This window comes from Heteronotia binoei, chromosome 4 (assembly GCF_032191835.1).
Source record: "Heteronotia binoei isolate CCM8104 ecotype False Entrance Well chromosome 4, APGP_CSIRO_Hbin_v1, whole genome shotgun sequence".
Classification (NCBI taxonomy): domain Eukaryota; kingdom Metazoa; phylum Chordata; class Lepidosauria; order Squamata; family Gekkonidae; genus Heteronotia; species Heteronotia binoei.
The window spans coordinates 62,545,644-62,558,321 of NC_083226.1; the positions used below are offsets into that span (position 1 = coordinate 62,545,644).

The window sequence follows — 12,678 nt, forward strand, 5'->3', positions numbered from 1 at the left end:
GGAGTTGTTCATAGTAAGAAGTAGTGAGGGGTTCAAGAAGAGGAGGAAGACTTAGAGAGCAGGTGAGGAACGACATCTTGAATAAATCTGTGGCTAGTATATGCTGTTATAGATGCTGAAGTGACCAAATTGCCATTGCAACGGAGAGTGTAGAACTTATGAAACCTCCAATCTTGCTAATCTGTGCCTCCACAACATGTCTGCACTAAGACATCCGCTAGTTTGATTGACTACTATACACATTGCTGTAAAAGTTAGCATTTTAGGGATATGTCAAGTTTCGTTTTGCCAGGAGTTTCACAGCTTAGTCAAGCAGTACTATCAGCTGCAAACAGAGCTCACAGATTGTACAAAGGACTCTTACAGGGACTGTGGCTCACTAGTAGGGCATCTGCTTGGCATGTAGAAGAACCCAGGTTCAGTCCCCAGCACCTCCAGTTAAAAGGATCAGGTAGGAAGGAGGTGATGTGAAAGAACTCAGCCTGAGACCTTGAGAGCCACTGCCAGTCTGAATAGACAATACTGACTTTGATGGACCAAGGGTCTGATTTAGTTTAAGGCAGTTTCATGTGTTCATCTTTAGCAAGTGGGCAAACGGAAGATTCTGTTCACTTACCGTGAAGTCTTCCTTCTCGGTGGTCCCAGAGTAGGTCAGTCCTGATCTATGGGAACATAGCTCCTCCTCTCTGTAGGCAGGGCCAGCAAAACAAGTTCCTTCCAGGAGGGGGTGCTATTCCCCTTAACTTTCAATTCGTCTTCAAGCCAGTCGACTCTCAACTAGAAACTAGAAAACAAACTGCAACCGAGGAAAGAAACACCACAGTAATATCTGTCGTCCCCTCCCAGACCCGGAATCAAGGAAACATACACAGAATCATCCAACTTCCTTTATTCATAACAGTGGAACTGGACAGTTTGGTACAACCAAAGCAGAATGCCTGTAACCAAAAACTCCCCATGTGCAATTACATGGTCCACAGTAAACTCAGCAATGCCCTAACACCCGGGCCTCCCGATGTATTGATGCAAAGACTGAGGCAATCCCATACCGGGTGGGGAGGACTGATCCACTCTGGGACCACCGAGAAAGAAGACTTCACGGTAAGTGAACAGAATCGTCCATTCTCCAGTGGTCCCAGTAGTGGGTCAATCCTGACCTATGGGACTTAAAACAGCAGTTCCCGAGGGTGGGCCCACTCAGTCCTTTGGATCAAATAGCAGTCTGCAACACCCTCCTACCAAATGCTGGCTCAGCTGAAGCGAGCTTATCAATACGGTAGTGCTTTATAAAGGAATGAACGGAGCGCCAAGTGGCCGCTCTACACACCACCTCCATCGAAGGGAAAGCTCTGTAAGCTGCTGAAATGGCTGCTCCCCTTAAGGAGTGAGCTGTGATGCCTGATGGAGGCTCCAATCCCCTGGCCTTATACGCCTCGATGATGCAGCCTCGCAACCATCTACTAATTGTGGATTTAGAAATGGCTTTTCCCAGGGCTCTGGCACTAAAAGAAACAAACAAGGAATCAGAAGACCTTAGAGGCTTAGTTCTGTCCAGGTAAAAGCTTAAGGCTCTGCAAACGTCTAAACAGTGCCCTAGTCTCTCCTTTTCGTGCTGCGGATTGGGACAAAAGGAAGGAAGAATAAGCTCTTCCAATCTATGAAACAGTGAATTAACTTTTGGGACAAAGGCTGGGTCAGGTCTCAAGACCACCTTATCTCAGTGGAAGACACAAAGATCTTAATCTCAGACACCCTGCGTGCCAAAGTAATCCCCACCAGGAAAACCGTTTTAAAAGTAAGCATCTTTAAACTGCATGAAATCATAGGCTCAAAAGGCTTGTGACTTAATGCCTCTACATTCAAATTCCAAGAAGGGAACCTGTGTGCCTGCAGTGGATTAAGGAGAGACTTCCCTCTTATACAGCGTTTGATGTGTGAATGTTTGGACAGCAACTTGCCCTTCCTATCACCTCTCACCGCTGAAATGGCCGCTACCTGCCTTCGGAGGGCGTTGGTACTAAGTCCCTTCTCCAACCCCGCCTGAAGAAAGGCTAGCACGTCTGCTATCTTAGCAGCCATTGGGTCTGCACTATTCTCCTGACACCAGGATACAAAAGGTCTGCCAAGTGGCATTGTACACTCTATTAGTAGACATTCGTCTAGAGGCCAGCATGGTATCTACAACCCCTTTTTGGTACCCCAACTCAGTCAGTTGCCTCTGTTCAACTTCCAAGCTGTGAGTCTTAGCATCTCCAGTCGTGGACACAGTGCCTCTCCCTGTAGCAGAAGATCCTTCCTTAGCAGAAGTATCCAGGGTTTGGCTACCCTGAGACGCATCAACTCCTGGAACCAGCCCCTTCTCGGCCAAAAAGGTGCTATTACTATTACCTCTGCCCCCAATTCCTGTACCCTGAGCAAGAACCTCTGCAGCACCTGGACTGGGGGAAAGGCATAAAGAAGAGTCTTGGGCCACTCTGCGTGCAATGCATCTGTGCCCATGACCTTTTGAGTTTTTGTTCTTGACTGGAAGTTTGGAACTTGATGGTTTAGGTCCGACGCAAACAAGCCAACCTTTGGAAACCCGAACCTCTGGCAAATTTGACGGAAGGCCATCTTGTTCAACGACCACTATGCTGGATCCAGGGTCTGACGGCTGAGCCAGTCCACTAACATGTTGTCCTTTCCTGCAACGTGTGTCACCTTCAGGGACCGAAGATTTGTCTCCGCCCAGTCCATCAGCAGAGTTGCTTCTTGCTGCAAGAGTTTTGATCGCGTCCCCCCTTGCTTGTTCACGAAGGCTTTCGCCGTCATGTTGTCCGTTTGGATGAGAACATGTTGGCCTTTCATTATATCCAAAAGGTGGAGCAGAGCTAGTCTGATCGCCCTCAGTTCCAGGACATTTATACTGTTGGAAGTCTCCTGACCGGACCAGCGCCCTTGAACCATCTGTCCTTTCGCATGTGCCCCCAGCCAAACAAGCTGGCATCCGTCATCACGCCTGTTCGAATTGGTTCTCGCAGAGCCTGTCCGGCTTGGAACCTCCGTGATGACAACCATTGCAAGGCCACTTTCACCCATTTTGGCACTCCTTCCTGGAGCAGCTTCCTCTGAGCAATGGCTGTCTGGAAGGGACGTAGGAAGGACTGGATAGGTCATGTATGGGAACATGCCCATTGCACAAGGTCCTGGCACGAGACTAAGAGTCCCACCAATTTTGCTAGAGTCATCATTTGTGTGGTTTTGGCCTGCAACACTGAATGGATCAGTTGTGCCAGTTTTGCTTATCTTTCCTGGGAGAGGAAGACTCTGTCTTTCCTGGTATCGATCTGCACCCCCAGGTGAAGGATGGATTGAGCCGGTATGAGGGAACTCTTCTCTCAATTTATGACAAACCCATGGGAGGATAGAACATCCATTGTCTCCTTCAGGGCCACCTTCATCTGCATAAATGATGGTGCCTTGACTAGGATGTTGGCCAGGTATGGAAACAATGACACTCCCCTGAGACGCAGGGCATCCACTAGAGTCACCAGTATCTTTGTGAAGACTCTGGGTGAGGACTTTAAGCCGAATGGCAATGCCTTGTATTGGTAGTGGCTGCCGTCGTAAGAGAATCTCAGGAAACAGAGGTGCCCCTGCCGAATTGGTATGTGTAAATAGGCCTCGGATAGATCTATTGATGCCAGAAAGTCCCCTTTTTGTAGGGCTAGGAGAATCGACCGCAAGGTTTCCATCCGAAACTTCTTCGTCTCCACCTTTCTGTTGAGTTATTTCAGGTCTAAGATTGCTCTCACATCCCCATTCTTTTTTGGGACGATGAAGAAGATCGAGTAGACATCCTGGGTCCTCTCCTCCGGCACCGCTTGTATAGCCCCTGTCTCGAGGAGATGGAGGATGGCTGATAGCAAAACCTGATGTTTTTGAGGAGACTTGTTCCTGAGAACTTCCAGGAATCTGTCCTGTGGAACTATCTTGAATTCTATACTGTAGCCCTTGGACACCGTCTCCACCACCCATCTGTTACTGTCTGTCTCCACACTTTGGCAAAGCATTGGAGACGACCCCCTATAGCCCCTGGGGGACTGATCTGGGCATAGTCAGGTGGTATTGCCTTTCCTCGGGCCTTTGGAGGACTGCCCTTTGGTATTGAAAGATGAAGATCTGGAACCGCGGGGCTTCTGTTGCCATCTTCCCCTATAGGATTTGGAGTAATTTGACTAGGAGTCCCTCCTTTGATCCCAAAAGGACTGGAAGCGTCTCTTATCTCTGTCCTGCTTTTTGGATGGACGAACCTTCTTATCATTGTCCTCCACCAGGTAGCGCTCTAGGCCTTGGCCAAAGAGCAAATTGCCTTTAAAAGGGACTGCTGCTACTTTGGCTCTTGCAGACGGATCTATGTCCCAGTTTCGCAGCCAAGTGTTCTGTCGGGCCGTCACGCTCGAGGCTATGGCTCTCGCAGATTGTTGCATAGCGTCCAGAGTGGCGTCCGCTGCAAAGGCCACAGACAAGGCAATCTTCTTTAGCTCATCTTGGGCAAGTCTTGTTCTGCCTTGGCCAATTCTGAAGCCCACAAATAAATGGCTCTGACAGCCAAAGAAGCCAACACTGATGCCTGCAAAGAGATGGCTGAAGCTTCAAAATCCCTTCGTAGGGCTTGTTCAATCCTTTTATCTGTGGGGTCCTTTGGTGTGCCATCTGCATCCAATGGTAGGATGGAAGAAGAGGCGAGCCTGTTAACTGGGTCATCCACTCTGGGCAGCTTGAGCCGTTTCATGGCCTCTGGAATAAGAGTGTAAAACTTGGAAAAAACTGAATGGGTCGCCTTTGGTTTGGCTGGGTGTTCCCATTCTGCCTTCATAATGGAGAAAAACCCTGCTGGCAGTGGTACCAGCTGTGGCTTAGATCTGGCCTTAGGAATAGTTTTCTCTGACCCCCACTGGGAAATCTGTTTCCTCTTCTTCTTTAAGTTTAGGGTCATAATACAGTTCCAAGGCTTTGACAATTTTAGGGAAGAGCCATGAATAAATGTCAGGGGGAAACAACCTATTCTGAGATGGTTGAATTATCTCCACCTCTTCCTCAGAAAGCTCCCCTTCTTCCTTTGAGGAAGATAGTTCTGAGTCCTCAGAGTCTTCCCCTAGCTCAGACACTTGAAAACTTTCCAAATCTATGCGTCTCTTCTTTCTCTGTGAAGGGGCAGTCTCAACTTCCTCCTCCACCAGATGCTTAGTCTTTTTTGTGCATTTTTTAGACTTCAGCTTGGGGGTCTGACTAAGATCCTCTTTGCTAGACTGTACTTCTTGTTTAACTATCTGTCGGATCCAGGCAAAGAGATCTGCCTTGGCCTCTGTTCCAGATAAATCCACTACTGGGCTTTCTGTCTGATCCTCTTGAGAGGGGGAGTCAGACAAGTCCAAATTACATATAGCTGTGTCCTTGGCCTTGGGGAATTCAGATGGGGCAGCCATTTTGAAGTGCCCAGGATACTGTAAAAAGAGAAGACACAAAATGGCCGCTTTTCCCACCTAAATTCTTCTTTCCCTTCCACACCCTGTAGGTCCTGTTTAGGCCTTACTACTGGGCTGTGGGACTCCCTTTCATTCTTTGGACCTCTTCTCCGTATGGTCTTCCTTTATGGAAGTAATCAGCTTCTGGACTAGTGCTGTTGTGCCTTCTGGAAAAACCCCTGGTACTAGGGGCCCTTGAGGCTCAGTTATGCCAGCAAGAGGAAGGGTGGGGGGCCCAGACTATTAATTAAGTCCTCCCCAGGCAACCTTGCACTACTTTTCCCATTCCTGAACTTCCTCCTCCACCAAAACCCCCATTACATGGGTCTCTGGGACCCTACCTGTTCCTCAGGAGGGAGGAGGAGTTAGTCGCCGTCCTGTCCACGCTGCCGGGTCCGGACAGAGGCTCGGGATGTCCACAGGGCCACTGACACGTGTGTTACTGTCTCCGCCCCAGTCATCTGCAGTCTCCGCTGCTCGCCGCCATGTTCAGGGAGGCGTGGGGAAAACTGCAGCCATGTTCCTGGGTCTCCCGGCTTCTGCCGGACTCCAGGAAGCTTCAGGTGCTGAGGGAAGGGGGGAGAGTAAGCTGCCCTGTCCCTTTCCTCATCACTTCTGAGGTCTTATTATTATTATTATTATTATTATTTGCAAAGTTGAGCAGAAGCTCAGCTGGCATATCCTGCTCTGGAGGCAGGGCCAAGCAAAACTGAAAGGGGAATAGCACCCCCTCCTGGAAGGAACTTGTTTTGCTGGCCCTGCCTACGGAGAAGAGGAGCTATATTTCCATACGTCAGGACTGACCCACTACTGGGACCACTGGAGAACAGGAATATTTGGGTTGGCAGCAGAAGAGCAGAGCCAGGGTTCACTCAGTAACTACTATATTCTGGGTTGGGTGTTTGCAACTATCAGCTCCAATGGCCACCAATTGTCCCCAGCCTGTTTTGTTTACAGCCCAAAGGTTGTTAGAAGTCACTTCTACAGGGCAGCAATTCTCCAAGTTTGCTCTCCGTGCCACTCAGATCATCAACAGGCTGCTGCATTTAGTAGCAGCTGCAGTTTACAGATCATCTCCAAAGGTAGACCCGCACAGAGCACATTAAAGGAATCTAGCTTCAAGTTTCCTGAAGTATGTATGGATCAACATTCAGTGTGGTATAGTGGTTAAGGGTGCTGGGCTAGTATCTGGGAGACCCAGGTTTGCAAAGGAAGCTTGGTGTGTGACATTAACCAGTCACACTCTCTCAGCCTAATCTACCACTCATGGTGGCTGTGAGGATAAAGAAGAAGAAGAAGATATTGGATTTATATCCCGCCCTCCACTCCGAAGAGTCTCAGAGCGGCTTACAATCTCCTTTACCTTCCTCCCCCACAACAGACACCCTGTGAGGTGGGTGGGGCTGGAGAGGGCTCTCACAGCAGCTGCCCTTTCAAGGACAACCTCTGCCAGGGCTATGGCTGACCCAAGGCCATTCCAGCAGGTGCAAGTGGAGGAGTGGGGAATCAAACCCGGTTCTCCCAGATAAGAGTCCGCACACTTAACCACTACACCAAACTGGCTCTCTACACCAAAATGCAGGAGAGGAGAATAATGTAAGCTGCCTTGGGTTCCCACTGGGGAGACGGGCTGGGCATAAATGTATTAAATAAATAAAAATAAATAAAATATGGATCAGAATGGCCAGATTAGATGCCTCCAAACAGGCAACCAGCTTTCTAACTACATACAGCTAGAACCACTTTTTTTTCTTTTTTCTTTTTGCTGTTGTGGACACCTTTTTCTCCAACAGGAAACTGGGATCTAGCAAGACTCCCAAGCTGTTAACAGAGTCTTTCAGTAAAAGTTGTACACCATCAATGGGAGAAAGAGCACTCTGTTTCAAACTACTGGCCCTTCTAGTCAGCCTCACCACCATCATCTCTGGAGTCAGGTTCAGCTTGTTCTCCTTCAGCCACCTAACCCCCACATTCAGACACTGGACCAGGAGAGGACAAAGACAACAGCAACCAGTGGCTTATTCAGAGTAATATATGGCTGGATATCATCAAACTGATGACAATCTATTCTAAAATGGAGGATGATCTCATTAAGAGACCTCACATAGATATTAATTAACATGGGAGCTAACATAAAGCCTTGTGGCACCCCCACATCATGTCCCAAAGAGATTATTCAACATCTCCAACTGCAACTTTCTGTAAGTGGTTTGACAGAAAAGATCAGAACCCAGACCTTCCAGGTACCTCTGCAGTATCACATGGTCCACCTTGTTGTCAAAGGCTGCTGTCAGATCTGACAACAGCAAGACTGGTGCATTCATTTTATCCAAATGAAGATGGAGATAATCCACAAGTGCCACTAAATCCATCTCTGTCCCAAACCCAATGCCTGAAGACAGACTGAAAAGGATCAAGGGCAGATGTCTCATCCAAGTATTTCTGGAGTTGCTCTGCAACTGTTCAAATAACCTTTCTTTAAAAACACAGGTCTGTACTTTTAAAAGTCTCAAAACACCCTACTTGGCTAGAAATATTTTCAAATGCCTCAGCAATGATTCATTCAGGTTAGGAAAAGACCCCGCAACAAATGTTCTGGGGACTCACCCACTCTGTATTTCTCTCTGTGGATCAAAATACCTGGTGGTATGAAATGATACGGAATAGCATTCACCTACAAGATGACTCACTGGATGGTTTTTGTTCATACTCAGGATCTTTGCTTGTATTTGCAGTTCTTTGTAAAATAAACTAATTGCCACAATGTGTGCCAAAGAAAAGCACGTAAATAGTTGTAAAAGAGAATTAGACAAATTCATTAGCAGACAGGACTGTCAACAGCTACTAGCCATGCCTGCCAGGAAACAAACAATTATTATAGCATTGGAGAAAGTACAGAGAAGGGCAACTAGAATGATTAAAGGGCTGGAGCACTTTCCCTATGAAGAAAGGTTGAAACGCTTGGGACTCTTTAGCTTGGAGAAACGTCGACTGCGGGGTGACATGATAGAGGTTTACAAGATAATGCATGGGATGGAGAAAGTAGAGAAAGAAGTACTTTTCTCCCTTTCTCACAATACAAGAACTCGTGGGCATTCGATGAAATTGCTGAGCAGCCAGGTTAAAACGGATAAAAGGAAGTACTTCTTCACCCAAAGGGTGATTAACATGTGGAATTCACTGCCACAGAAGGTGGTGGCGGCCACAAGTATAGCCACCTTCAAGAGGGGTTTAGATAAAAATATGGAGCACAGGTCCATCAGTGGCTATTAGCCACAGTGTATGTGTGTATATAAAATTTTTTGCCACTGTGTGACACAGAGTGTTGGACTTGATGGGCCGTTGGCCTGATCCAACATGGCTTCTCTTATGTTCTTATTCGTTTATTTACTGTGTAAAAGTAGCCAGTTTAAGACAAATAGTGATACAATCTCTATCAAATTTAAAAATAAAACCCCCACATTCATACAAATTTAAGAACCTATAGCAAACATTGCTGAATCATTATAAAATTCCACCTTCCAGCATCCTCGCAATACTGGTGTTCCATATTCTATCCACAAATGTCAATTATAAACACTGTTCTCTCCCCAGCAAGGCATTCCCAAACTTTGGAGGCAACCACAGAAACAGCCCTGATTTGCTATTCTAATTTCCTCCCTGATGTGCCTGTATGTTGGGGGAGGGACTGTGGCTCAGTGGTAGAGCATCTGCTTGGGAAGCAGAAGGTCCCAGGTTCAATCCCTGGCATCTCCAAAAAAGGGTCCAGGCAAATAGGTGTGGAAAAACTCAGCTTGAGACCCTGGAGAGCCGCTGCCAGTCTGAGAAGACAATACTGACTTTGATGGACTGAGGGTCTGATTCAGTATAAGGCAGCTTCATATGTTCCCCAGAGAGCACTGCGTTCAGGGACACAAAACCTATTGTCCATCCCCAGCCCAAAGGAAGCCAGGCTCTGTTCCACAGTGGCTAGGGTCTTCTTGGTGGCAGCTCCAGAAATGTGGAATGCCCTCTCGGAGGCCACAAGGACTCTGTGGGACCTTTCTCAATTCCACAGGGCCTGCAAAACTGAATTGTTCTGGCAGGCCTTCAACATCTAACTGGGAAGAACTGCCACCTCACATTGCTGAGAAGTTACAAACATCATATGATCACTAACAGCAAGATGATCCCACCATACCAAAAATTGTATAGCACCACAAAATGTTTTTTAAATGTTTTAAACTGTATTTTACTGGTTTTAAAATTGTATCATACTATTGATTGTTAGCTGCCCCGAGTCCACCTGCAGAGAGGGCGGGATAGAAATTGAACATGATAAATAAATAAACAAACAAGGCCTCTCCTTTGCTTGCTCTAGCAAGTACAGGTGGGATAACCATATAGGAAAACAACACTCTCTGAGGAATATCATGTCTAACTGCTTAAATGGAAAGAGCATGTGAAGCCAACTGTGGCATAACAATATGTTCCCACCTCTTTACTACTGCCAGGATGGGTAGGTAAGGAAGCAGGCAGTATTCAAGTGCAATCTCATGAGAGCACCATGTTAAACTTCAAGGTTTCAGAAGAAGGAATGGCAATAGACAAACACAATGCCCAGAAAGGAAGAGAAGCTAGCACACCAGGTATATTCAGGGCATTTTTTCCCAACAGCAAGACTCCACTGGTGACATGACATGCCATCAGCCATGAGCAAACACAGACATGCCATCAACCATGAGAACTGTTTAATAACATCATGACTTTGTCTAATCTAGATTCCACTTCAGTGCTTTAAAAGTTTTCCAAATTAAGATACTGGTGGGGAGATACCATTACGGGATGGCTATCCCCCCATCATGCTCTGCTGTTGAGCTTCCAGAGCTTGGCTGGCCACTGCTAGAGACAATGGTGAACTGGATGGGCCCATAGTCTGATCCAGCACAGCAATTTTTGTGTTCTTTTCTAACAGATCACAGCATTTGGAAGTGATTTGCAGATGAACCATGACTCTGGATTTTGTTTTGCTGTCCCTTTTAAATGTATTAGGAAATGTCTTAGGTTAGAAGGTATATGATATAGAGAGGGTTCTGTAGGGCACTCTGAGCTTCCTGGAAGGATGATATAAAAATGTGACAGATGATGTCACAATCTTCCAGAAGCTCAGCAGGTCTAGATCTGGTCAGTGCCTGAAAAGCAAACCATCTGGGAGCCTCATATACAATTCTTTCAGTTCCACAGAAGAAAAATGAGAAATAAAGTAAATTTTGTGTCATTTGTGTTAAGTGCATCATTGATCTCAGTGATGTTGCTGTTTCTGTACAACTCTCTGTACTTGTGGCACTTTGTGATCTGACATATGCAGGTTGATTTCTGGAAATATGGAAGATCCTACCACTTAGCAGAAGTTTGGCAAAGTGATCCTTTGCTCAATTGCAGCCTCTGTTTCTATTATTCACTATGACTATCCCAATGACATGACACCCAGTCACACTCCAGTCAGTTTTAGGTAAATCATGTTAACTATATATGGATGAAATGTTCACATTTAATCCAAAGTAGCTATTTGATTTTATACAGGTTTGGGCACTGAATTAACTACCTGGTACTGAATTACACCAGCATTCCATAATACAACAATTTCAGGACGGTAGCTCTCTAGCGGTGACCCCTCCACATGTAGACTGAATGAACAGAGTGGAAGAGTGAGCTCAAGTGTGCTGGATTGACAGTGTTTGGAAAGCAGTATAATCCCTATTAAAACTGTGGCAGAGGAATCTACTTAGTATACACCAAGCAATGCTAAATGTGTGCAACTGTGCATATAGACTCCCCCCTCCCCAGCTATTTCTTTTTCCATTCTTAATCATGGAAGTGAGCACTAAAGCTCCATCAACAGAACTCTGGAAATTCTGCTCTGCTTTTGCTCTGGGATTTGTGATGTTATCAATACACTGATTATATATTTTAAAGTCCAATTTACTCCCTTAAAAGCTAGAAACTTACTTGAAATTTAAAAAAAACCTTGAGATTCCTCAGATGCTGAATAATTTATTGAATACAGAATTCTACACTTGCACTGTGCAATGATAAAATGGCAAAATACCCACTGACTATACTTGCAAGTCATATCAAGTATTTTGTTCATTTATTTCTCTTCAGCTTTATTCAGTGGCTAAGTATGTGGCAGCAGTTTTATGCTAGTTTTGCGATTCATTCAGTTTCAGATTCTGAAGCACCTCTGAAGTGGCTGAAATTCATTTAGGTAACTAATGGGGTGTGTGATAAAGGGGGAATGTATTTTGAACCAACGAAATCTTCCATTTTTGATACAAGGCATCTTCCACTGTCCACATCCCTTCATCCAACTCAGATGTGTAAATGCTGCATTTGAACATTTGTCTTGCTTTTGGATTGAAAATGTACAGTGTATGTTTGAAATGATGAATGCGTTAGGAAAAGAGTAAACTATTAGGAGGACAATAAAAAAAGTGTGCGGAGTGTTTTTATTCACACTCTTCACAATTGTACCTGTACTACTTGAGCCTGGCAGGTTCCCCTGCTATGGAAAAAAGATCTGTCAGAGCTTGGAAAACACGACTGGAGCTCAGTAAATTACATCGCCCTGCTTGTCCACTACTGATTGATGAGCTAACTTAGGGAACAATATCAGTATGTGGAATATCATCTGGATGAGTAGTCAATAATGATTGACCGTGCAGCACTTTGGGCAGTTTAAAAAAGCACAAGACACGCTGCTCTCCCATAGACTCCTAGAATTATGTTTGCATTTGGCTAAGTATTTCCAAAAAAGTTTCTTCCCCCACTGTTCTTGTTTCATAAATACCTGACTGGAGAATTTGCCAAGACTAGAAGAAATATTATGGCTAGCACTGCAGAATCTGAAACCATATGGTAGGGCCACTAAAAAAGCAGCAAAGTGTTGCTGTCCCTTAGTACCTGAGGTGAGAATAAAACTGAAGTTCAATAAAGAGTGAGTGAACAAAGCATTTATGGAGCAACTGAGAAACCTGTAAGCAAAATTTTTGGGCTGGACCCTTTGCATCATTAGTGGGAGATGTTGGCTGGATCTTTCCTGCCTTTTACATCACCCAGAGGCTTCTTGTGAGGACTAAACAAGGAACAGTGGAGGCTGGGAGAGCCACATGCACACACACAGACACACAAA

At 45.7% G+C, this 12,678-nt stretch overlaps 1 protein-coding gene across 1 annotated transcript in view; it reads right to left on the reverse strand.

The window, feature by feature from the left end:
- DMRT1 (doublesex and mab-3 related transcription factor 1) overlaps positions 1-12,678 on the reverse strand; it is a 106,792-nt gene that overhangs the window by 53,537 nt on the left and 40,577 nt on the right. The gene's annotated exons all lie outside the window — the stretch shown is intronic.